This window comes from Myodes glareolus, chromosome 6, assembly GCF_982192425.1.
Source record: "Myodes glareolus chromosome 6, mMyoGla1.1, whole genome shotgun sequence".
In the NCBI taxonomy this organism is placed as follows: domain Eukaryota; kingdom Metazoa; phylum Chordata; class Mammalia; order Rodentia; family Cricetidae; genus Myodes; species Myodes glareolus.
The window spans coordinates 27297620-27325192 of NC_142031.1; the positions used below are offsets into that span (position 1 = coordinate 27297620).

The window sequence follows — 27573 nt, forward strand, 5'->3', positions numbered from 1 at the left end:
ATGTTAGCCACACAGCTCAGTACCTTTCACAGCTGGGTAGGTTACACCTTGCTTCACGGAGGTCTGGGCAGGAATGGGAGGAATGGGTTTCCTCCTTCCCAGAATTCCTCTGTTCTCATCGCCCCGCCTCTACTTCCTGTCTGGTTGACCCACCTATACTTCCTGTCTGGCCAATCAGCGTTTATTTAAAACATGACTGACAGAATACAGACAATCCTCCCGCACCATCAGAGAAGAGAATTACAAACCCAGAAGAAACTTCTACAGAAACTAGATAACCAGAAGACATAAATTACCAACTGTCCCCGTGGTAAATGAGTCTTTTATTTTGTTTTGTTTTGAGAAAATAATAAATGAATAAATAAATAAATAGTTTACCTAAAAACATTTGACACACACCAGAGGACTGTCGTAACGACGTCAAAGACTTGAATTACAGCTCCTGTCCCTGTCTCCATTTAGCTCATCTAGAAATACTCAATCTCAGTAAATTTAACTATCCAGTTACCCCATGATCCACCCAAGGAGCTGAAGATTACTGAAAAATCACACAGACTGGCTAGATTCAGTGTAACTACATAGCTACAATCTAAGAGTCATTCAACACCACTACAAAATCCTTGGAAAATCCCTTGTCCAAAATCCTTGAAAACAGGAATGTTTCTGATTGAAGGAATTAGGGGAATATTTGTATGAGTTATATGGCATATTACAGCCTGAAGATAAACCTATGGAATGTCTTAGTGAATTAGTGTTTTGACTACAACAGGCCACACACAAGGCCAACCTGGCATTTTCCACTAATGACAGCTGTCATGTATTTCTTATGAGCATTTCATATTTGAGATTTGTTTGTTTTGGCTTTTGTTTTGTTTTTCGAGACAGGGTTTCTCTGTAGTTTTGAAGCCTGTCCTGGAACTAGCTCTTGTAGACCAGGCTGGCCTCAAACTCACTGAGATCCGCCTGCCTCTGCCTCTCGAGTGCTGGGATTAAAGGCGTGTGCTACCACCGCCCGGCTTCATATGTGAGATTTTTAAATTAGGAATGATAAACCCAAGTAATGATTAACACCTCAAAGAACATCACTTTGTATTTTCCAAAATCTCACAGTGTAGGAATCTCACTTCCTCCTGCCTCAATGTTCACTTCTCTACTCAGCTACTGCTCTAACAATACACTTCTCAGAAAGGAGGGAGGGGCATACACTTAACCATTTCCTAGTCCCTCATAAAAATCAGTCCATCTGCTTACATCTGTACTTCCTCTTCTAGCAGCTAACTTTGCTACTTCTAGGCCAGCCTGGGTCTACAGAGTGAGTTCTAGGACAGTCAAGGTTACCCAGAGAAACCCTGACTTGAAAAAAATAAACAAACTTCTTCTGTTCTACATCATATATTTTTCACTCTCCACCACTTTATTCTCATATCTGTATAAAGGTCACTGAAAAGCTTGCCTGAACTACACATCTCTTCCTAGTTACCATCTAGTTTTCCTACTCTCCATTCTAATGAAACACCTTTCCACTTCTGCACCTCCCACTTGATCAAGTATTCCTTTTACTCCTTTAATAGCATCTGTTGAGGCTTGGCACTCAACTAAGCACTAAGCACTCTCTTCAGGAGATATAAACAGTAACCACACTAGCGTGGATTTACCTTTTCACTAGCACACCTACTCAATCTCCCTTCTAGAGCCTCCTTCTCTATCATACTTCTCTATGCTCTCTCACCAAGCAATCTAATGGCTCAAAAATACCACTCATATAGAACTGATTTTCTAATCTATAACCTACAAACCAAGCACTGCCCTGAACTCTAAACTCAAATGTCCTTACTACTCCACTACTCTAATTGGATTGTTAAAAGTCATCCAAATGTAGTGAAGACAAAAGAATATTTATCAACCCATCTCCATTTCCAAACCGGTTCCCTCCAACACCCCCAATACACACTCGCACACCACTACAATTAATGACACTTATTCAGTTACATAAGCCAAGTATCTATAATCATTTCTCATCTGTCTGTCCAAACTCTCACCCATCAAACTTACTAAAACATGACAACTCAACCTCCAAAAGATGTTTTAGAATTAAACACATCCACCATTTCTATTTAAATCCTTGCCCAAAAGGGCACACCAAAGCAATTCAACAAACTCCAAAATCTCATTATGCATTCCCCATCCCCACCCACACCAAGTATATACTCCACAGAGCAGTTTAAAAAATCTCTTTAAACCAGGCGGTGGTGGCACATGCCTTTAATCCCAGTACTCAAGAGGCAGAGGCAGAGGCAGGCGGATCTCTGTGAGCAGTTTCAGGACAGGCTCCAAAGTTATAGAGAGACCCTACCTTGAAAAACAAAAACAAACAACAACAACAAAAAAAAAAAAACTCTTTAAAGCAGTACTCCAGACATTACTCCATTACTCCAGCTTAGTCTCTCCAAAGGTTTCTGTATTAGTCAGGGTTCTCTAGAGGAAAATAATTTATAGAATGAAGAGAAAGAGAGAACAAATAAATATATATGGAATTTATTATATTATACATATTATAATTATAGCATATTATATATGGAATTTATTATAATGGCTTACAGGCTGTGATCCAGCTAATCCAATATTTTGGCCGCCTATGAATGGAAGGTCCAAGACTGGATGTTTCAGAAGGTCTTCAAGATGTGCTGGAATCCCAAAGTAGACTTTAATGCCAGTAAAGAAATGGGCTTACAGTGAGAGCAAGAGCAAACAGGAAGAGAGAGCTTGCTTCCTTCTTCCATGCCCTTTATATGGGCTGCCAGCAGAACTGTGGTAGATTTAAGTCCCAGATTAAAGGTGTATCATCCCAGCTCAAAGATTTGTATTAGAAATGAGTCTTCCCACTTCAAATGATTTAATTAAGAAAAAATTTCCTCAACAGGTATGGTAGCATGCACGGTTAATGCCAGCACTCAGGGATGCAGAGGCAGACAAATCTCTGTGAATTCAAGATTGGCCTGGTCTACAGAGCGAGTTCAAAGACAGCCAAGGCTAAACAGAGAAACCTTATCAAAAAAAAAAAAACTGAAAGGAAGAGAGGGAGGGACAGAGGGAGGAAGGGAGGGAAAGAGGGGGAGGAGGAAGGGAGGGAAGGAAGGAGGGAGGGAGGAAGGGAGGGCGGGAGGGAAGGAGGAAGGGAGGGAAGGAAGGAGGGAGGGAGGGAGGGAGGGAGGGAGGGAGGGAGGGAGGGAGGGAAGAAGGAAGGAGAAAAATATCCCTCACAGGTGTGCCCAGCCATTTGAGTTAGAGTATAGTCATCACAGCTTCCCTTTACAAAGAAAAGAAAGTCTGAATTTTTATTATGGGTATGACCCCATATAAGCCACATTTTCCCTCCAGTTCCCATTCTTGACCTACCTCCACTATGCTCCAGTTACAATGCCAGTTTTTAAAGGTTGATTTTATTTTATGTGTATGAGTACTTTGTGTGAGTGTGTGTGTGTGTGTGTGTGTGTGTGTGTGTGTGTGTGCCTTTGCATGCCTGTGAATAGTTATGAATCACCACATGGGTGCAGGGAACCAAACCAAGGTAGTCTACAAGAACACTAAGTGCTCTTAATTGCTGAGCCATCCATCCAGCCCTCCAGGAATGACTCTATTTTTTAATTGATTTTTATTAAGCTCTACATTTTTCTCTGCTCCCCTCCCTGCCTCTCCCCTCCCCACTTCAACCCTCCCCCAAGGTCCCCATGCTCCCCATTTACTCAGGAGATCTTGTCTTTTTCTACTTTCTACTTCCCATGTAGATTAGATCTATGTAAGTCTCTCTTAGTGTCCTCATTGTTGTCTAAATTCACTGGGGATTGTGGTTTGTAGGCTGGCTTTCTGTGTTTTGTTTAAAAACCACCTATGAGTGAGTACATGTGATAATTGTCTTTTTGGGTCTGGGTTACCTCACTCAAAATGAAGTTTTCTAGCTCCATCCATTTTCCTGCAAAATTCAGGAAATGTTATTTTTTTCTGCTGTGTAGTATTCCATCGTGTAACTATACCACATTTTCCTTATAAACTCTTCAGTCAAGGGGCATTTAGGTTGTTTCCAGGCTCTGGCCATGACAAACAATGTTGCTGTGAACATAGTTGAGCACATGTCCCTGTGACACAATTGAGCACCCTTTGGATATATACCCAAAAATGGTATTACTGGGTCTTGAGGAAGGTTATTTCCTAATTTTCTGAGAAATCGCCACACTGACATCCAAAGGATCTATACCAGCTTGCATTCCCACCAGCAATGCAAAAGTGTTACCTTTACCCCAAAACCTCTCCAGCATAAGTTGTCATCAGTGTTTTCGATCTTGGCCATTCTTACAGGTGTAAGATGAAATCTCAGAGTTGTTTTGATTTGCATTTCTCTGATGACTAAGGATGTTGAACATTTCCTTAAGTGTCTTTCAGCAATTTTAGGTTCCTCTGTTGAGAGTTCTCTGTTTGGGTCTGTACTCCATTTTTTAATGTTGTTCTTTTGATGACCAATTTCTTGAGTTCTTTGTATATTTTGAAGATCAGACCTCTGTTTAATGTGGGGTTAGTGAAGATCTTTTCCCAATCTGTAGGCTGGCAATGACTTTATTTTGAAGCCTCTCCCCGCCTCAAGGATTTTATTCCTGAGCTAATTAATAGTTATCTTTATGCCCTTAAATAATTTCTTCATCATTATCACCCATGATTTATTCTGATTCTTCCTATAATCCACCTGACTAGATTACATATTCAAGGCCAAAAAATTTAGTCTTCACATTCACCAAAGTGGTGGGTTAAGTAAATACACACTGATTAGAACAAACCAAAATTATCTCTGACCCCTGATACTCCTTCAGCACATACATTATTTGCTCACAGCCCAGGCTTTCTGCCTCTGGAGTGATGTGTGGTACAGGATCATCAGGCACTTATCCTGTAGATAGGAAAATTCAGTTTCCTCAGTATGTCAATTCCACTACCTAAAATTAAGTGTCACACACAAAGAAACACACACAAATACACACACACACACACACACACACACACACACACACACACCATAATACCAGCAATCAAGATTCATTCCCCTTCTTTGGGAAAAAAGATGAAAAAAAATTATAAACAGTCCTCCATGTGGATGATATCATGGCAAGAGCTATCTAGAATGCACAAGACAGAACCTACCACTGATTTTCAGTAAGTTTCTAGCTTATTTTTCCCTTTCAAAAAAAGGGAAGGAATCTTCTAAGTAAAGAACTCATATTTCTTGTTATGTGGAAAACTGGAATGCAGGTTGTGGGATCGTTGAAAAATTCTCAAACTTAAAGACATAGGCTGGTATTAGTCAACTTTTTTTAATTTTTGGCTTCAATTTAAGTATATTCTGTCTCAGTAATAACTCTACGGTAGGTTATACCAGGAAACATTTTCATTCATTCTCTCCAAAGATAAATGAAAACTTGAGTGGGGAAAAAAAATCCAACATTCAGAAACTCAGGAGCCAAGTATCGTAATAGCTGAACACAATTCTAGCAATTGGAAGTGGTGGCCGGAGGATGACAAACCCAAGGCAAGCCAAACTACATAGTGTGAGGTCACCCTAAACTATGTAAGGCCTACTCAAAAAAAGGAGGAGGAGGAGGAGGAGGAGGAGGAGGAGGAGGAGGAGGAGGAGGAGGAGGAGGAGGAAGGAGAAGGAGAAGGAGAAGGAGAAGGAGAAGGAGAAGGAGAAGGAGAAGGAGAAGGAGAAGGAGAAGGAGAAGGAGAAGGAGAAGGAGAAGAAGAAGAAGAAGAAGAAGAAGAAGAAGAAGAAGAAGAAGAAGAAGAAGAAGAAGAGGAGAAAGAAATTTAGAACTTAAATTTATTTAGATAAATAATGTCTCCCTGGATTTCCTATTAAAAATCAAAGTAAGAAAATATAGATTTTAGCTGACTGATTGTGAGGCCTTGGTCTTGGCACTGTAGTAAGTTACATCTTAGGCCAATTCAATTAATCTCTGACCTTTACAGCGTCCTCATTTACGGAATAGGAAACAGCAATCAATTACAATTTCCCTGAAGTACAAACTGAGCATTAAGCTTTCCAATTCGGGTGTATAATGAGAAAGAGCAAACATTTTGAGAACAGTCAGCAGGTGGTAGTTTTAATCTCCTTATTAGTGTCACAGAGTTCCTATTTAGATCTTCAGAATTAACACTCTCTTCAAGTATGATGTTGACTGATTTTAAAGGTTTACAGTGAACCCTCAGAATAAAAAATTTAAAAATTAAAATAAGAATTGGTTGGGGTGTGGTACCCAGGCCTGTAATTCTAGCTAGCATTCTGGAAAATGAGGCAAGAGCCTGCGCAACACAGTGATTAGTACAAAGCCAGCAGGGAGCTATCTCAAAAGCACAGTAGAGTTTTAATCTAAAACACACACATCTAAATGAAGGAAAGTAGACACTGCTAAGAGAACCCTGTATTTTGCATTTTGTGGAAATGTATAGGATCCACAACTACCAGACTTTGTGTGAATTTTTGTGTATATGCAAGTGAAAGGACACACACTTTCCATGTGGCTATAAAACAGGTGAAAACACAATTGCATTTTGTATTCTTAATTACAAACTGCTTCTACCACAATAAAAAGGAAATGTGAACAAACCTATAGTTCACACTGACTCAGCATTTCAAATATATTTCAACATAAGCCATCAAGAAACAACAGACCTACCAGATATAAATGTTGAAAACAAGTAAACAATTCTTAAACTCTAGAATAGCTAGAGATCTACTACGTTACCTTTATACTAGCAATCAGGACTGTTTTTAAATAAGTATAGCACTATTTTCTCTTCTGAAGAAATGACTTAAAGTGGAGAAAGACTGCCATCTAGTGATGACCAATTTCTAATATTCCTCAAAACATGAATTTGATATAACCAAATAAAACAGACTGTTGAAAAAAAAATCTAAAAAGTACATTTTATCAAATCTGTGGGTCCAAGGCAGGGGATGTAGCTCAACCAGTAGAGTGAAGTCTTGCATACAGAAAGCCCCAGAACTGCATAAAACTGGGTAGACAAACACAGGAGGATCAGGAGTTAAGGCCATCTATCCTCAGCTACACACGTTTCAGGAGAGCCAGAGCTACGGGAAACCTTACCTTCCCCAAATAAATAGATAAATGGAAGGTAGAATCTTAAAAAGGTTGACTCTTTGAAACTCTTACTGTACTTCTCTGTGCTTCTGACCAAGATACATGCATAACAGTTAAACAAGACTATGGAACAAACAGTCATGTGGTTGCTTATCTATGTCATTACAAGAATATTCTAGTACTATAAAAAGGAAACAAGAAGAAATGCTTAGAAATTAACAGTGATTTTGATCGGCTAAAGTTTGACTCAAGTAAAATGGAGGCCTAAAGAGCCTGATTTCAAAAACCTCCTAATAAACCAAAGGATTTTACAAAAGTATATTTGTATATCCTGGTGTACATTGCTAATAATACACTTTGATACATCATAGTGATTCCATCTCTCTCTGTCACCTAGATTCAAAAGCATATTTTACAAGTTTTTAACTGATAAAGTGGCACTCAAAATTTGAATTCAACAAATATTTACCACTCTCCTACACTAAACTACTACAGAATTACATGACTTACTGAAGCCAAAATCAGCTTCAATCTGTTTTGGGGTTTTGTTTTGGTTTGGTTTTTTTGGTTTTTTTTTTTTTTTTTGGTTTTTTTCCCAAAGACACAGAAGGAGTGGTGTAGGCTGATACACACTCATAACCTCTGCATTCAGAGACTGAGGTTATCCAGAGCTAAAAAGCAAGACCTTGTTGAGAAGACAGAAGGGAAACTAGACTGTAGTGATGCAAGTCTTTAACCCCAGCACTCCAGAGGTAGATTTCTCTAAGTTTGAGGCCAGCCAGCCTGATCTACAGAGCAAGTTCCAGAACAGCCAGGGGGGTAAGAAGAGAGACCCGGTGGGGGGGGGGGGGGGGATTTCATTGCAGGATGCAAATTAGTTCATTTGCAAATTAGCTTCATCTACATAGCAACTATTGACTTTTTTTTGCCTAAGGAGTCCCAACTCTGGTATTCTAACTTCCTATTCTACCACAAAAGGTAAACACTATGTTACCTCGTCAGTGATCAGTTAACATGAGGGTGTGTGAAACAACTCTCACCAATGAGAAGGGAAATCTGTTAGTGAAAGGTCAAACAAAGTTGGGGGCGGGAATGTTATATGCCCCTGGAGAATGCAGGAAAAGAGATTGCTTTTTCTTACCTTAAAGACTTTCCTGTAAAAATAAAACACTCATAGGCAGGTGAAACAACTACCCAAAGAAAGAGAATATCATGTCAATAATCTGGGCTTAAAAGGAGGAGAAATGGGAAATATATGGGTCCTGGACTGTGGAGAAATCTTGAACAGCTGTCTCCAGATACTCTATACCTCAGTCAATAACCAATTATTTAAGCCAGTTTCCCTCTATATTTTGTTATTTGCATAGCAAAGTATCCTAAATGACAGAATGTTGTGCAGTTTTCAAAGGCAGAAAGCAAATCAAAGGACAGACAATTAGTATCCACTGCTTTAGAAGAACTTCAGTCTCCAGCCTCAACTATCCTTCTCCCTTTCCTCCATTTCAAAGTAAATCTCATCCACTCTTACAACCACAGCTCACAATTAACTTCTTCCGAGGAACCAGAATCCTTTCCATGGCCACCTTGTTTGTAAGTACTGCCCTCACAAACTATACTGTGACGGCCTATTCAACAATCAATCTCCTCATTCTAGAACATTAGTTTCCCCTTGGGCAAAGACTGTCTTACCCAGTTTACTCCAGATTATAGGACCTGGAAGTAGAAAGATTTTACCATGCATATGGAAAATGTGCAAAGAGGGAAGAGAAGACAATGCAAGTAGATTTAACCATGTTTCAGAGGTGGGTGCATGAGAAATGCAGGAGACAAAACATATCTGCTGAGATGTCTTGAGACTAAAGAAAATTTAAAACACAAAGCATTAAGGAAGCATTTTAGTTTGGGGTTTTGGTTTTGATTATCCAGAAAAAAAAAAATCCCAGAGTTCATTCTGGTCTTTTCTTTTTCGTATCTTTTTTAACTTGCCATGGTTTTAGCCCTCAAACATTTTCTTCTCATTAAACTCCATAAAAGCATCATTAGCAATTTTGTTTATTCCAAAAGTTAAAAATAAAGTGGAAAACAGATTTGAGCATGATGTTGAAAGAGGGCTACAAGAGGTCAAATGGAGTTTATATCCTTTCTCCTTACTTCAATATGTCTATTGATTATATTCAAACTTCAGCATTACAATTTGGATGCTCTGGGTACAAGAGAAAATAAACCATTGTTTATCATTCTCAGAACCTGGAGTAGCATAAAGTAATTAATGAAATCTAACCTAAGCACAAAACTTGTGACAGTTAATACTGTTGATCTGTCAACTTGTCTAGGATCACCTAGGAATGTGCATGATGCAGTTTCTAGATTAGATTAACCAATATGGAAAGACTCACTTTACAAGGGCTAGAGCAGTGGTTCTGAATCTTCCTAATGCTTCGACCCTTTAATATAGTTCCTCATGTTGTGGTGACCCCTGTCTTAGTTAGGGTTTCTATTGCTGTGAAGAGACACCACGACCACAGCAATACTTACAAAGGAAAACATTTAATAGGGTGGCTTACATTTTCAAAGATTTAGTCCATTATCATCATGGTGCAACATGGTGGCAAGCAGCAGACATGTTACTAGAGAAGTAGCTGAGAGCCCTACATCTTGACTTGAAGGCAACAGAAAATAGTCTGTCTCAGTGGGTGTAGCTTGAGCATAGGAGACCTCAAAACACACTTCCTCCAACAAGGTCACATCTCCTAATAGTGCCACTCCCTTTGGGGGCCATTTTTTTTTTCAAAACGCCACAACTCCCAACCATAAAATTATTTTTGTTGCTACTTCATACTCTAATTTTGCTTCTGTTATGAATCATAATGTAAATATCTGTGTTTTCTGATGGTCTTAGGTGACTCCTCCCAAAGGAGTCGTTACCCACAGGTTGAGAAACACTGATCCAGAGTCTAAGACACAATAAAAAGGAAGAAGCAAGCTGAACACCAGCATCTCACTGTTGCAATATGAATGAAGCTTTGTTAAGGAGATTCCTGAGACTTTGTGAGAAAACTCCAAGTAAACAAGACAAGTCTTGTAATTTCTTTTCTCCGTAACAATGGGTTGTTCTTGGAATGTGCTTTCATGCTCCTCTCAGGTGTAACAATAGGAGTGGGTTTTATTTTAGATAAGCCATCATCTTACCCATTATTATTCAAAATGATGTTTCCAAGCTTGACTTGCCTTCCTAACTATAGACAGCCTAAAGTCATGTGACCTTTGCTCATACAACCCTGCTGAACCCTCAAGAATATCCTCAGAATATAAACTGTCTGATGCTCTGAATAAAGTTGGTTATTGCATGAGGCTTTAGTCTGCCTCATTTTTTAGGCTCCACTCTCCTGGGTTTACACCACCAACTTGAGTGGTTACCATTTCATTACTGTATGTTCTGACTGTGATGCAATGCAACCAAATGCCTTCTACTCTTGCCACCCTGCCTTCCCCAACATGATAGACTGCGCCCTCTTCAACTGTAAACCAAAATAAATCTTTCCTTCCTGAAGTTAATTCTTGTCAGGTATTTGATGAAAGCAATACAAAAAACAACTAATAAAATATCCAAGTGCTTTGGTGACACCTCATGAGAGTCACATATTCCAACCCTTTCTCTATCTTTGCAGATCCCAAGTACCTGACTGGCAGACAGCCCAGACAACCAAGAGGATGCTGTGAGGGAATCCTGCCTCAAGCAAGAAGGGAAGCACTTCTTTTGAAAGGGATAGGCTACAAACAGGATGGAGCAGCCTCAGGTGGCATCTAGCCAAAGAACCTATTAAATAATGTGACTTGTGTTAAATACAACTAGAAAGTCTCAGAAGAAGAAAATCTGCCACAAAATATCAGACAAATCAACAACAGAAATCAAACAGGAAATAAACTAATGAAAGCAAGGACAGTCCAAATTAAGGAAACAGAGACTGTCATAACGAATACCATGGCAATACCCTGTTGGGACAAATCATCACCAATAGTAGCTGAAGATACAAAGGTTCAACAAAGTTTGTCAGTGGCTTTATTTTTCTCCTTTGTACAAATTTGTGTAAAAAGAAAAAGATTCATTTCATTGCTTTTTTTTTAGCTGATTCACAAATGTTACTAATTATAAAATAAGAAATAAGAGTACTTGAGGCAGGATCTTTTTTTGATTCATAAGCATGATGATTAAGTATTCACATTATTATGTGACACGTACCTCCCTCAAACCTTGTTATGAAGTTGGATACATCACTCACCTGACATAAGAAAAAGAATCCTGAGCTATATACATAGTAAGCCAACCTGGGATACAGTGAGATTCTGTCTTTAAGGAAATAAAAATTAACAACAACGGAAAAAAAAAAAAACCCAGGGTGGTTGAATCTCAACATCCAAAGGCATAAGTAAGAGGAACACTACAAATTCAAGGTCAGCTTGGTCTCGACAGTGAGTCCAAACCAACTAGAACAATTTAAAACTCCATAATTAAGTCCATAGCATTGGAAGACCCTACGGGATGAATGAAAGATAGTAAAGTTGTTTCCATCCAAAAAACATGATAGAGAATAAAGCAGCAAAATAAGATGATGCTCCCCGTGAGCAAAGCAAAGCATTAGATACACAATGAAAAGTGCTTCTACTCATAAGTCTTAATCTAAATTAAGGTTCTAGACCATTAGTGTATGACTTCTCAGTAAAGAAAATAAAGAACATCTGCAGTTGCTGGAATGAAAAGGAAAGAAATCAAGGTTCTGCTAACCACCTATACCCTCCTATTTCTGCTAAATACAGGACAGACAGCCTCTAGTCCTCAAATAAGGGGACCAAAAAGTCAAGATGTCTCGGTATAGGGTAAAAGGAGCCTACAAAGAAACTTCCCTCTTCTGGTTGCAGGAAGGTGGGGGGGGGGAAACACTTCCAATTATCTTAAACCAAAAAAACAATTCCATATTCATACTATTACTATCAATGAAGTCTGGAAAAATGTCAAATTCTTTAAGGTCAGGTATGGAGATACATTTTTTCATGCCAGGATTAAGAAAGTCAGAAGCAGAATCAATCACTTGAGCTCAGCTCAAGTACAGTCCAGGAAACATAGTGAAATATCATCTCAAGAGTAATAACTGTTATTTATTTTAGAAGCAAACTCCTTCCCAGTGTTCACAGATAACTGATTGAATGAACATAAATCTTCTCTAGAGAAATATACCTTAACCCATACTTCTAAGATTTCTGAGAAGTAATAGTTTTTTAAAGTAAAATTTAAGTATTAAAAAAGAAAAGAAAAAGAAATCTTAGAACATAGACAGAAAAAAAAGCTTAAAAAGAATAAAAACAAAACACAAAAACTATGGATCAAGATTTGCCCAGCCTTAAACTAATAAGTACAAATTAAAAACATTGATATTTATAAAGAAATGGTAAACATTTAAACCAAAACTAAAAGAAATATTAAACATTTAATTCCAAAACTAAGGGAATTGCAAAATTACTATCAAAAAGCAAATAGTCAGGCCAGCAAGATGACTCAGCAGGTAAAAGGTACTTGCTGTTTACAATCTGAATTCCATTCCTCGAACCCATATAATAAAAGGAAAGAATTGAATATGGCAAGTCTCCCTCTGACCTCCACCACGCTACACATATAAAGACACATATTAATAAATGTACTGAAAAATCAAAGTTATAGAATGCAATAATAGTCCATTTTTGAAGGAATATACTTTAAAATCTGTTGAAAACTTGGTTACTCTTGCTTCAGAGTGGTATAGGTGAGTTGTTTCTTCACAGCCATGGTATCACAGTTTACACTTAACCCTAATACTGACATTACAAATCTATACTGACCTGGACCTTAGGAAAGAAACAAAGTAGAGTACTTACCCTCCCATTACCCTAAAGCTCTTAAACACACACCTCATTCTATCCTCCAGTAACACTGATAAAAGGCCTAAGAATGATGGGCACCATTAAGGACATTCACTGGTGGAAGGTTAATATTCTTTTGTTTGAAAATGTTTATTTGCTTCTATCTTTGAATGTCGATATGGTATTCAAATCATGTGGATAGCACATGATTTATTTACATGTCTATATCTCCCACAAGACCTTGAGTTCCTTGGGAGTTCACACCTGAAACAAGGCCTACATTTGACAGAGAAGGCATTATAAAGGGCCTATGGCAGGACCCAAAGAGTCTTCAACTTTCCACAAGGACAAGCACTAGAGTTGATAATAAACACACTCACTAAGAGTAAATTCAAGTCATATTACTACAAATAATCTGTACTTTAGTTAAAATGCTAATACAGAAAGAACCAGAGGAAAAGAGGAAAGAAGGCTCAAGGGAATTTATTACAGAAGAGTGTCTGGGAATAATTTGCTATCACCCTAGCTCTCCTCTAGCCCTTCTAGAAGTTGGGAGCAACAAAGCCTGGCTCTAAGGGTAGCTGGTGTTTTTTCGAGTGTTGCTGCCAATCCAGGCGGAGGGTGACAGTAGTCCCTAAGGGTTTTCAGGAAAAATTGCTTCCAGGTGGAAATTTTTTATGGTACTATGCAGTCCGCAGCCTTTTTTTTTCTTAACCTTTCTTCACAACTACTGATGATTAAACCATGGACAATCAGGTTGCAACAATGGAAACAGTCAGACAGCTTCCAAACAGCATGGTAATATGCTCCAAATTACCGCATTAACTCCCAGAAGGGAGAGAAAAAAATCCTGGGCAAAGTTTAGTTGTGTTTTTTAAGGGGAAAGGCAGGGTGTTGTTTATTAAAGATTTGTATCTGAAAACTGTGGAAATAGTCAAGATCTCTATCATAATGATAAGGATCAGTACCTAACCAGCCCCACATAACAAAGACATACAAAGGGGACAGGGACAACTCTCAATATCCTGTCACCTACCAATTTTTATTACTTTAGTCTGGCCTGGATTGAAGGCTCTATTAAGCTCTTCTATCATTGTAAGAATACACAAAACTCTTACCTCATGTTATAAGGGAAAGCTAGATCAACTCACAGCTGAAAGTGGTATTGAAAACCAGGTTTGCATAGGTGGGTGGGCATGTGTGTGTGTGTGTGTGTGTGTGTGTGTGTGTCCTTGTTCAAAGTAAGTGTGTAACAGCTGTAAGGTGACAAGAGTTACATTACTAACCATGCAAAACGCACACACAAAAAAAAAAACTAATCATATGACTATCTAGAAATTAAATCTAGGCAATCTTACTTTTTCCATGCCACTCAAACTGAAAAGGATATACCAAACTCGTCATTTCTAAACCATAACAAAACGAAGTATCTTTTAAATCTGTGTCAAGATGTCAACTGAACATCTTACATATAGTAACTCAGCTATGCCTCAAATGTGGTGGTTAAAATAAAATAGGCACATATATTTGAATCTTTAGTCATCAGGGAGTGGCACTATTTGAAAAGAATTAAGAGATGTGATCTTGTAGGAGGAAATGTATCCCTGGGGTAGACTCTGAGGTTTCAAAAGCCCACGTCAAGTCCAGAGTCTCTCTTCCTCTATCTGTATATCTCGGTAGCTCCTGATGTAGAACTCTCTTCTACTTCTCCAATACCATGTCTATCTGCATGCCACCATGCTCCCTGCCATGATGATAATGGACTAAATCCCAAAACTGTAAGAAAGACCAAATTAAATGCTTTTGTTTATAACCATTGCTATGGTCATGGTGTCTCTTCACAGCACCGGACACTAAGACAGTAACCCTCCAGGAGTAGTTATTATCATCAGCTTACACATGAAGCAATCTTTCCAAAACTACTACCACACAGAAATAATTTCCTTTATTACTACTAAAAATACCACAATTTTATCAAGAATAACAATGAAAAATAAAAGGTGAGGGGAAAGAAGAAAAAAAGAAGCAATATGGAAAACAACAAGATATTTAAACCATACACACACTCAACAACCAAAGTAAATATATCCAAATATCTACATTTACATTACTAGAAAGGACAGTAAGAAAAACATAAAAATAATATCTAGATAAATGTGACTCTTGCTTTTTGTTGCTGCTTTTTTATCCCTGGCTGGCCTGGAACTCACTGTGTAGACCAGGCTAGCATCTGTCTCTGCCAACAGAATACTGGAATTAAAGGTGTACATCACCAAGGCTACTGTAAGTCTTATTTTTTTAGCCTTTCTCTGTTTCTATTATTTTACTTAAATATCCAAGTGTTATTTTTATAATGGAACAAATAAAATCCATCTGAAGAGTCTAGAACAGTACTAGATTCACAGTAAATGCAGGTAAGATGTTAATTTAAGTGAACAGAAACAAGAATAAACACTTTGGGTTTAATGTGAGGCCTAATTTTAAACAATTACCAAAATAAAATAAAAATAAGAAATATGGAATGGCAGCCTGGGGTAGTGGCACACACCTGTAAGCCCAGATCCCAAGAAGATTGTTACAAGTTACAGGGTTACAAAACTGATCTCAGGGATGGGAGATGATACAGCTAAACTGTAACACTTTTGGCTGTAAGTTAAAAAGTGCTTATGTAGTAGGCATGAAGTTTTGGGTTGCCCAGCACAAAAGAAGCTAGGCTGGTGACAAGTTCCCATAACCCAGCACTTGAGAGGTGAAGATATCAAGATCAGGTAAACCTTAGTTACTGACTAAGTTTAAGGCCAGCCTGGAATACATGAGACTCTGTCTTAAGAAATAAACTAAGAAATACAAAATAAAAATAAAGCATCATTTTCATTTACTCTCCTCTTATTGTTGATCATAATCTCAAAATTAACTGAATTCATGTGTTTTCATTATCCCTCAAAGGGGAGTGGGGAAAGAAAGCGCTTCAGTGGTTGCTATGATGGAATCTCTTGACTGTTGCTAAGAAAACTAAGTTGTAAACTCAAAAAGCAGGCCTTTCTCTTGCTTCCTAGTTCATTCATATTGTATTTTTAAAAAAAAACTCCCTACACCAGCAACATAAGACTATTTTAAAATTTTTCATGGGCTATGGTGGACCAAGCCTGTAATCCCAGAACCCAAGAGACAGAAGCAAAAGACTTACAAAGTCAAAGCTAATAAGGGGTACACAGTAAGTGTGTCTATCTCAAACAGAAAACACATGAGTGCATATGGAGGGAGTGGGGAATTCAAAGTTTCTAAAAACTAAACTTTCGCCGGGCAGTGGTGGCGCACGCCTTTAATCCCAGGACTCGGGAGGCAGAGACAGGCAGATCTCTGTAAATTTGAGGCTGGCCTGGTCTACAAGAGCTAGTTCCAGGACAGGCTCCAAAGCTACAGAGAAAAGAGCAGAACAGGGGAGAACATGAGCAAGGAAGTCAGGACAGCGAGGGGGGCATCCACCCACAGAGACAGTGGGACTGATCTAATGGGAGTTCACCAAGGCCAGCTGGACTGGGACTGAACGAGTATGTGATCAAACCAGACTCTCTGAATGTGGCTGACAATGAAGACTGACTGAGAAGCCAATGATAATGGCACTGGGTTTTGATTCTATTGCATGGACTGGCTTTTTGGGAGCCTAGTCTGTTTGGATGCACACCTTCCTAGACCTGGATGGAGGGGAGGGCCTTGGACTTCCCACAGGGCAGGGCACCCTGACTTCTCTTAGGACTTGGAAGGGAGGGGGAAAGGGGAATAGGGGGAGTGGGAGGGAAATGGAAGGAGGGGAGGAGGTGGAAATTTTTAATAAATAAATAAGAAAAAAAGAAAAACAAAAAATAAATAAATGAATAAATAAATAAATAAACTTTCATGGCTTGGACCAAAGTTAAACCAACACATACATTTTCATAAGATATCAAATATGCCTCTCTCTTTTTTTCTTTTTTCCCCCCTTTAAGGACAACACAAAGAATAATTATTTTTAATGATTTCTGTTTAACACAGCAATGTATAGGAAAAGAATAGATCTCAAAAGTGATACAGTCCAATTTCACAGTATGACAAGTTTTCCAAATCTCTCCATCAACTACTAGTCCAGTTTCTGCTTACACATTTAGTCAAAAGTTCATTCACTACACTGCAACCAATTCTTTATCAACAGCAACTGCAAAGTTCTTAAAACTAAAATTCTCTTTCTTACAACTATCATCATTGTCTTATTTTTGTACTAAAAAAAACTACAAAGATTAGGTCCTGATCCTTCTCTTCCATAGTCTATGGTAAACCATCTCAAATTATTCAAATATCCTATATATAAGTACAATTCAATGCAAGTTTCCAGTCTCAGGACAAGTTTCAGTAGGGTTTTTTCTTAAAGTATAACAAAATGGGCCATGAGGATCAACAATAAATAGCACAGGCTACAAAGTCCAACATCTTAGATTCAAGTCTTCTTTCTGCTACTTATTAGCTGGTGACCATGGGCAAGTTACTGAACTTTTGTATACTTCAAACTCCAGCTCAGGGAAATGCGGATTAAAAATAGCTAATAATTCAATACAAATGAAGCAGTAACAACATGGCAGGTACACAATGCACCCTGTAAATACCCGCAAATTTTAAAAAAAAAAAAGCACAGTCAGACTAGGAATATACTTCCCTCTCCTGGTTACTTGGCTTCTACTAAAACCAACAACTTAACATGTTTATTCACTGTCACATCATGCTATATAAGGCACTTATAGTCAGAAGAAACCTTTTAATGTCTTTATATATTGTTACATACATTCAACTGTTATCATGAACTTATAATTTACCAGCTATTTATCATATGTGAGACCTTTCAGGCAGTGATTCTTGTCATTCAACCTTCTCAAAGCAGATTCACTATGGAAAGGAAAGAAACTCAAGCAACTTCTAGGAGCTAAGAAAGAACCCTGGAAAGCAGAAGCATGTGAGTAGAAAGTTTCTGGTGTGCAATTCGTTAAAAGAGAGATGTGAAAAGGTTAATAATGTTCAACTTTTAAGAAAGTTGAAGAAATAGACCTCACTTCCTCAGGCCAGCATTCAGCCCCCAACTGTGTCTAACTTGGAAAGAACTTGTCGTGAGCCAAGGCTTTTCATGTCCCTCCCTTTTGAAGGCACAATGGAAACAATTCCCTAGAACAAAGGATTGCGTCAGTGAACTCTCTGCTCTTTCAAGTTGGAAGGACAGTTGATTCACACCATGTGTCAGAGAGAAACACCAGTTAGAAGCAAGTGAGATAAATTTTGGGCCTACAGAGCTGTTTACTATTAAACTGCAATAAATCATCTTTACAGCAAATTATAAACAAAATATTTTATTTACCCTCCCTCTCATATGGGTCTTGCCTTGAAAAGAAATTTTAAGACAATTCATAACTTTGGGATCACAGATGCTCCACCAAGAAATCATTTGCAAATGTCAGCATCCAGACCCCATAACTGGATGACATTCCCAACAAACTGCTCTAGTACACAATCTTCCTAGATGGCCCCTTTTGTTCCAAGATCAGGTTAGGTTAGTGACCATGATAATAGTTTTGTGATCAATCTTACACAGAGATATCTTGGTATCCATTCTACTTAATAATTTTTATTAATACCTGAACCAAAAAACCAAATATATGGTCAACTACAGAAATGATACAAAATTGATTTTATTCTTAATACTGTGTAAGATAATCAAACCTTGGGAAAAATTACGTACATAAATTTAGGTCAAGAAAGGTCTTAAAATAAACCAAATAAAACTGAAAAGAATGAATGCTAACAAAATTCAAACACTAAAACTAAGATGAAAATAAAAGTTTAAGAAACACTACTTCAATAATATTAAATTTTTTCATGAAGCTTAATATGGTAAGAGACCTCTCTCTGAAAAAGCTGCAGTCACCAAAGCTGTGTGATTAGTCCAATACAGGAACTAACAAACTATAAAGGGTCATGAAATCTAGGACTGCAATATATTAGAAACCTACCTTTGTCCCGGGGTGTATGGTCATCATTCAACCTGGTGGAGGTCACATTACATCTATATGGAAGCTGATACTCTACACAGACAAACCCTAAACTAAAAACACTGATGATCTGACATAGTTCCAATCATCACCTAAGAAACAAAGACAGAAATATATTGCTTCTCCAAAAATTCATATTTAGGACACTCTAAAAGCTATGAAATATTACCATCTCATTCTAGTTCTTCAAAGAATAGAGTAACAGCTATTCAACTAATATGAAGAAACATTTTTAAATGTTTAATGATGAGCAACATTTTTAGTGTTTAAACTGCACAAAAATGGAAAAAATAAGTTTTTAAAAGGGTAGAGAAATTTGGTTATTAAATAATTAAATAAAAAATAAATTGGTCCAGAAAAGTAACAGAATTTTATTCTCAAAAATTTAAGAATATTGGAAACACTGCATGACCTAAGCAAGTCCCAACCATATGTTTCTATTGATATGCATTTACTAAGAACAAAAAGGTGTTTAAAATGTTTCCCTTTGAGAGAACCTATATTGTAATTAATGAAGTAGTATACAGAAACTACAATTAATAGCAATTACATTAGTATTTAAATTAGTATTTAAATCTGTCTGTCCACGTAGGTGTTACACCAATATAAAATAAAAATAAGCAGCACAAAAACATCTGTCAGAAATGTGTTAGGGTTACTGTTAATAATTGGCAAGTTGCATTAATGTATTACTTGGGACCTATAAAAAAATAGCCGGGCAGTAGTGGTGCACACCTTTAAACCCAGCACTTGGGAGGCAGAGGCAGGTGGATCTCTGTGAGTTTGAGAATAGCCTGGTCTACAAGAGTTAGTTCCAAGACAGGCTCCAAAAGCTACAGAGAAACATAGTCTCAAAAAAAAAAAAACAAGAACAAAAACAGAAAGAAAAATCCTCTTTTTAAGATTTTATAAAAATGTTCCATGAGTACTGCCTAAGTTACCTCTTAAAATCCTATAGAAATTGTCTTTAATGCTTTTATAGATGGCTTATTATAAAAGACTATGCAGATAGAAGCTGGAGATAGAATTGTTCAATTGTTGTTCCCATATTTTAAAAGTAAAACATCTCTGATTGTAGAATAAAAGGTTTTAAAATTACTGGAAAAAGGGTATTTTGGAAAACTGTTATTAATGATGCGATGACAAAACTAAAATTGCAAGTAATGGCATTGAGATTTCAGGCCTTTACTTTTCAGTAAGGTTGATATATCTGAAAATTTTCAAAAGAATAGAATCCCAATTGCCTTTGCAAGAGGTCTCCACTCAGCTTTTAACACTGAAACCTTATCTCAGGTGGAGCAAACTGTGAAGTGGATTAAATGTATATAGGACCTGAAGAACAAGAAAGGATGCTATAGCTTATGTGGGCAAAACAATGCCTCTTAACTAAAGAAAAATTGTAGGCACTTGAAAAGCTAATAAAAGAACAGTTAGATGTTAAGCATATCAAGGAAATTACAAGCCCTTAAAATTCTCCTCTATTTGTAATACAAGAATCTATAAAATGGAGACTATTCACTCATTTAAGAGCTATTAATAAGATAATCCAATCTATGGGATCTTTACAGCCTTGGATTCCTTTACAAGAACAAGACAGAGAAAATTTTGCCTTTACAGTGCCTATTTATAATAATGCTTAGCATGGAAAGAGATATCAATAAAAGTATTTCCTTAAAAAAATTGTTAAATAGCCCAGCTTTATGTCAATATGTGGTAAACTAACCACTGGAAGTGGTATGTAAACAATTCCCTCAGTATATTATTTATCATTATAGGGATGATACTTTATTGGCTGCTTCTGATACAGATACCTTAGGAAAAATGTTCAATGTGGTACAAAAAAACTGTGGTACACAGTTTGGGATTACAAATTTCTCCAGAAAAAAAACACGAAGAGGAAATTCTCTTAACTATTTAGGATTTAAATTAAGTAAACAGGGTATTCAGTCGCAAAAGATGTTGCTGTGGGAACTTCTTTAGCCAATGGCTTTTGAGATGCTGGACCACTTTGGGCATGGTCTTGAAGTACAATAAAAACAGATGTAGAAACATGCACATTCTCTCTCTTGGCGACTGGATCCGGTTCTTGTTCCCACTCAAGCAGAGCACTGTTGATCTGTGAGTCTACCCCTAAGAGATTTTACTTTCCCCCATAAATATTTTTGTCTCTATCGTACCTTTCATTGCATATATGTCTATATGAATAATGCTTATATTTTCCATAATGAACAATAAATTTTCCTGCAATAATCTTTTAAGTTTCCAGGAAAAAGATGGGGCCCCACAACACTGGTTCTACCTGGTTGACATACCATCATGATGCTGACAACACTACTTTAAGATCAGTTTTGGTACTTGCTGCTCAAGATGACTCCAACATGGTTAGCTGAAATGGTGCACCTTTTTGCAATATTCTGGCCAGAACTTCAAATAACAACTTCAGAAAAACCCTATCAACTACTCAGAGACTATTTACAATCATACCAGACAGTAATCTTAAAACTTAACCATCATTTTAGTTTTACAGAATCCCATAGAAAGAATATCACCCCATGATACCTGGAAGTAATTCTAGAAGACAACGTCCCCTCTCCCAACAAAGTTTGTCCTCAGGGTTAGAGACATCAATTAGGGATTGATTATAACTATTATAGGGCTGGAGTTGGGGTGGAAATTATGTAGACTCTTGGATATCTTTGGGGAAAAAAAGGAAATTGAATGGGACAATAAGTAGATTAATATGAGCTTACACTAATAATAATAGTAATAGAATGAATACTTGTGAGCTACTATTTATAGACAATTTACAATGGTGTAGATTCTTGTATATTGATACAAATTCAAATTATATTTGTTATGTTGAATATTCTCCTATTTCTGTTTATAATATTGTACTCCTATGCAAAGTTATTTTGTCATATTGTGTGTATGTATGTTTCCACCTCTGCTTAAGACATTTTGTATATTAATACAATTTTAGGATATATTTATCATATTGTACTATACATGTCTACCTCTGATCAAGATACTTATAAACTGTTTACATTTTGAGGTTATTGTCCTCATTTGCTGCACAGTTGTTTAAGGTCTGTCTAATATTCTACTATGAAGCTCCAGTCTTTAAGTTATATGGGTATTAAAAATTATAAGTCAATAGTCATCATGTTTGTCATACTTATAGTTAGACTTGGTGCAGGAGAATTATCTGTATTCTGTCAATCACGTTTTAAATAAACACTGATTGGCCAGGCAGGAGGTGCAGGTGGAAAAACCAGACAGGAAGTGGAAATGATGCAAGGAGAGCAGGAGAATTCTGGGAAGAAGGAAGCTGATTCCTCCCACTCCTGCCCAGGCCACTTGCCGCTTCTGCCCAGATCACCGAAGCAGCAGGATGTGATCTGCCCCACTGATAAAGGTACTGAGCCACATGGCTAACATAGATCAGAAAAATGGGTAATCAAGATGTGAGAGTTAGCCAGTGAAAGGCTAGAGCTAATGGGCCAATCAGCTTTATAACTTACAGAGTCCTCTGTGTGATTTTTTGGGGGGCTAAACAGCTGGGGGAACTGGGCGGGACAGAAACCCCAACAAGCAGCCTGGCCCCCATGTTACAAGACTAATCAGGTTCTTTTAGATACATAGAGAGTGTATTCCACATAGATAGGTAACCTTCAACCACATCAAAGAACTGTAGAATATGGCATTTAAATAACTTAGGGGTCTGTTGTCATGAGACACAATTGTTCCTGGCAGCACCGACCTATTCCCAAGAGATTGTTGGGCACTGAAGATACTCTACTTGGAACTTGTTTTCTTCTTGGAAAAACTGATCTTAGGGCAAAGAAATGCCCAAGCCTCAACCACTGACAAAATGCATAATGTACGGACTGGACAAGCAGGATACAAGAAAAAAGACTGTCAAACCTTGCCAAGACATGGTAAGATGGTTTTAAAGTTTTTCCTGCCTCTGAAAATGGTCTGTCACTTACTTTAGGTCTTAGCCAAAGTTGGTTGCTCCAACATTGCAAATGAGACTTTGGGTGATTGCCCAGGTAGCCAGTTATCTCTGTCATTTATTGCACATTTTGAAAGTTGCTTGATTGGAATTCCTGTTTACTCAAGTAATGTTATCTCCCTTCTCAGGTCTTCAATGGAGTTGAAGACTAGACAGCCATAGTTACTTTCTTCTCATGACTTAGCCAAGCCATTTCTAATATAAGACTTAGACTCTTTAGGATAGGATAATTATTGAAACATTTAGCATATGTTTCTTGCTTAATATTGTTTATGCTATTTGTAATTCTAATTTTTATACTTGATATCTGTTTTTATTATATATAGTTTTGTATTGGGTTTGGAACTCTCTTATTGAGACAAAAGGGGGAGATGCTGTGGGAACTTCTTTAGCCAAAAATGATGAAAAGATGCTGGACCACTTTGGGTGTGGTCCTGGGGTACTAGAAAACAGATGCAGAAATGTGCACTCTTTCTCTTGGAAGTTGGATTTGGTTTCTGTTCCCCACTCATGCAGAGGACTACTGATCTGTGAGTCTACTCCTAAATAAAGAATCCGTAATTATACTCAACTCTGAGCTAGTGTGGGACTACTTTATCAAGATCCAATACAAGATGCATATCAGGAAAAATCTAATCATACTCTAAGGGAGATGCTTGTTAAACAAAAGGGGAATAAAAGGTACCCCAGAGACAGACTGCATAAAGTTTTACTAACCTTTAAATTTAAAATTTTTAAATACTAATGAAACAGGGACAACAGATGTTGAAAGACATTGGATTATGGGAAAAAACATTAAATCAAGTCATCCCATGTATCATAAATGTTTTAAAATTAAAATAATCCAGGGAAAGTTTTAAGTTAGGGTCAAGGTTATGCTTATGTTTCCACAGGAGGTAAAAGATTGTGGACCTGATCAAAATTGATAAAAAACCAACATGAGTAAGAAAAATCTCTCCGATGCTTTGGCTGCTGAGAGGCCTCTAGGAAACAATAGGCCTTTGGAGAAGACAGGGAATCCTCCCACCTGGGAACAGCTTAAGAATTTGTAACAAAGGGGAGGCAAATGACCCAGAAACCTCTAAATGCTACAGATCTGTTCCTTGAAATATGCATTTGTGGTAATTATACAGGTGACAGGGACAAACTATATGTATAGGGCCTTTATCCATATCCTCCAATTAACATAGCAATGAGTTGAAAAGATATATATATATATATACATATATATATGTATATATATATATATATCTGTAATGGTTAATGAATCTTTATGGCTACCTGGTCCATATGACAACAGAGGTCTTTCTCAGTCAATGGAGAAGGATAGAGTGATTGACAATTACACTGTGGATAGTACAAATAATTCCTATTTGCATGGGAAATAGAACTCAATGCCTAAATATAACTTCTCAAGTATGGCTAACCATAGTTAATACATCCCAAAATTATCATAACAAGTTTTATATGCTTCAAATATCTGGTTTTAAAGGGCAAGAGATTAATGTTACTAGTTCCATAAATCTGTCATTCTGTGGGATGTGGATTACCGATCAGGAATCTACTTGAGTACCTTGGCAACAGTCTAAGAGTAAGACGTCTCAAGTGTTAATTAGTATCTCCCAAGGAGATGTCATTGACTGGAGCCCTTTTGGCTCACTTAAAGGAAAATATTCTCACTCAGAGTTAAGATGGAAATGATATAGCTGGAATGGAACTGTAGAAAATAGTGCTTATGTTAATAAACCTATCTGAAGGCATGGAGCTGGAATGTCAGGTCCCCTCCTGCAATTTGGCAATTCAATTCGGACTAACTTGTGGAAACTGGCACATGCCTTCCACCCTCTTAAGGCGTGGGAAGGAAAAACATTAAGGATGATAAATATACTCTTGCTAAAACCGGAGAAACACTGATGTGGTATTCCCCTCTGTATGCTGTGATTATGTTTTATTACCATTGGTTAATAAAGGAACTGTTTTAGCCAATGGCTTAACAGAGTAAAGCCAGGAAGGAATCTGAACAGAGATATATAGAGTCAGCAGAGTCCAGGAGATGCCATGTAGCTGTCAAAAGATATAGATGGCATATAGTCACCCAAGAAGCAAGAGGTAACAAACCATGAGCCTCGTGGTAAAATATTAAATAATAGAAATGGAGTAACGTAAGATCTAAGAGAGCTAGCTAAAAATATGCCTGAGTCATTGGCCAAATAGTGTTGTAATTCATGTAGTTTCTGTGTGATTATTTGAGTCTGGGCAGCTGGGGAATGGAAGAGACTGCTTATACAACACCTGCTAAATAAGAAATCTATTAAAGTAATTCATAGGGTTGAATGATGCTATGGTATCTGCAAGATCCAGAATATTCATTCCTGTCATATTAGGCACCCTTTTTACAAAAGTTTCTTTAATTTTTTTTCTGTAAATCATAAACCATTTTGTAGGCGGAGACTGTTCATGTGTTTCTCAACTGCTCAGACCCAAATAATCACACAGAAACTAAATTAATTACAACACTATTTGACCAATGATTCAGGCATATTTCTAGCTAGCTCTGACATCTTGAATTTACCCATTTCTATTAATCTATGTATTGACACAAGGCTATGGCTTACTGGTAAGGATCCTGCGTCTGTCTCCTTTGGCAGCTACATGGCATTTCCCTGACTCTGCCTACCTTCTCTCTATATCTCTGGTCGGATTTCCAGCCTGGCTTTACTCTAATAAGCCACTGGTCAAAACAGCTTTATTCGTTAGCCAATAAAAGCAACACATACACAGAAGGACTTTCCACATCACCATTTGAGAAGAATTAGAGTGTCCCATCAAATGCATCTTAACCTTATCCCATCACACTTGTTTTTATTAAATCTTAAGGGTGTAATACATTAAGAAGAAATATTACAATCATATTTTCATTTTATCTGCTGCTTCAAAATTTCTAACTGATCTTCTAATAATATAACAGCTTGCCTTAACTCAGCTAATTCATTATCAATTTTATTTTATTCAGTCCAAACTTCTGATGAATGTTTATACCAGTCTCTAATGAATTTAGCAGTTTGGATTTCTTTATGAACCAGTACTCCAGCTGTTGCTGTTGTAGCCATCAAGTGTCTCTGAGTCTTCATTTCACAAACATGCATGAACCCACACCTGCTCCACAACACCCGTGACACTCAGGCTCATTCCTAGATCTGCAAAAGAACACCTTTTGTTATAGCTATAGCTTCCCTTCCTTGTTCTCCACATCTCCTGTGAATCCCACAGATCATCCTCCTCCCCTGACTCCTGGCTGCATCCCAGCATCCAACACCAGTAGACATTGCCTTTGAACACACTAGTCTATCAAAACAGCAAAACAACATCTCAAAAATCCAGAGAGGAAACAGAAACCAAAGAATAAAACACCCACCCAACAAGACAAACCCAGAAATCAGCACTTGCACCTATAATCAGCCCAAAGCCAGATGCCAAGATGACAGCAGAAGAATACAATCAATAATAGCCAGGATAGAATGTCTCCACTAGAGCATAGCTATCATAATACAGCAAGCCCTAAATATTCCAATATAGCTGAAGCATAAGAAAAACCAACTACATGTAGATGGTAGACGTTCTTAGAGAGAATGAATAAATTCCTTAAAGAAACCTAGGAAAGGGGCTAAAGAGATGGCTCTGGCTGCAAGGGAAAAAGGTCAAGTAACATATAAAGGGAAACCTATCAGAATTACACCTGACTTCTCAATGGAAACCATGAAGCCAGAAGGTCTTGGATAGATGTGCTGCAGAAACTAAGAAACCATGGATGCAAGCCCAGACTACTATACCCAGCAAAACTTGCATTCACAATCGATGAAGAAAACAAGATATTCCTGGACAAAAACAGGTTTAAACAATACATAGCCACAAACACAGCCTTACAGAAAATACGAGAAGGAAAATCACAAACCGAGGAAGCCAACAACACCCATAATAACACGAGCATCTGACAACCCTCCACCAGCACAACTCAAAGAAGGGAAACACACAAACACTACCACCAGGAAAAATAACCGGAGTCAACAAGCACTGGTCATTAATATCGCTTAATATCAATGGACTCAACTCACCTATAAAAAGGCACAGGTTAAGAGAATGGATATGAACTCAGGATCCAACATTCTGCTGACTACAAGAAACACACCTCAAACACAAAGACAGACACTACCTCAGAGTAAAGGGTTGGGGAAAGGTTTTCCAATCAAATGGACCAAAGAAACAAGCGGGTGTGGCTATACTAATATCTAACAAAATTGATTTCAAACTAAAATCAATCAGAAGAGATGGAGATGAACACTTTAATCTCATATCAGGAACAATTCATCAGGAGATAGTCTCAATCCTGAATATCTAATATAAAAGCACCCACATATGTAAAAGAAACATTACTAGAACTCAGAGCATACATCAA

The 27573-nt window shown here is 37.6% G+C and overlaps 1 protein-coding gene and 1 non-coding gene across 8 annotated transcripts in view; one reads left to right on the plus strand and one right to left on the minus strand.

Moving 5' to 3' along the window:
* Positions 1 to 27573, minus strand: part of Exoc6b (exocyst complex component 6B) — a 459484-nt gene that overhangs the window by 392218 nt on the left and 39693 nt on the right. The gene's annotated exons all lie outside the window — the stretch shown is intronic.
* On the plus strand, positions 11327 to 11431 carry LOC125388566 (small nucleolar RNA U13). Its single transcript, XR_007228281.1, has one exon. It is a non-coding gene; the product is annotated as a small nucleolar RNA U13 (small nucleolar RNA).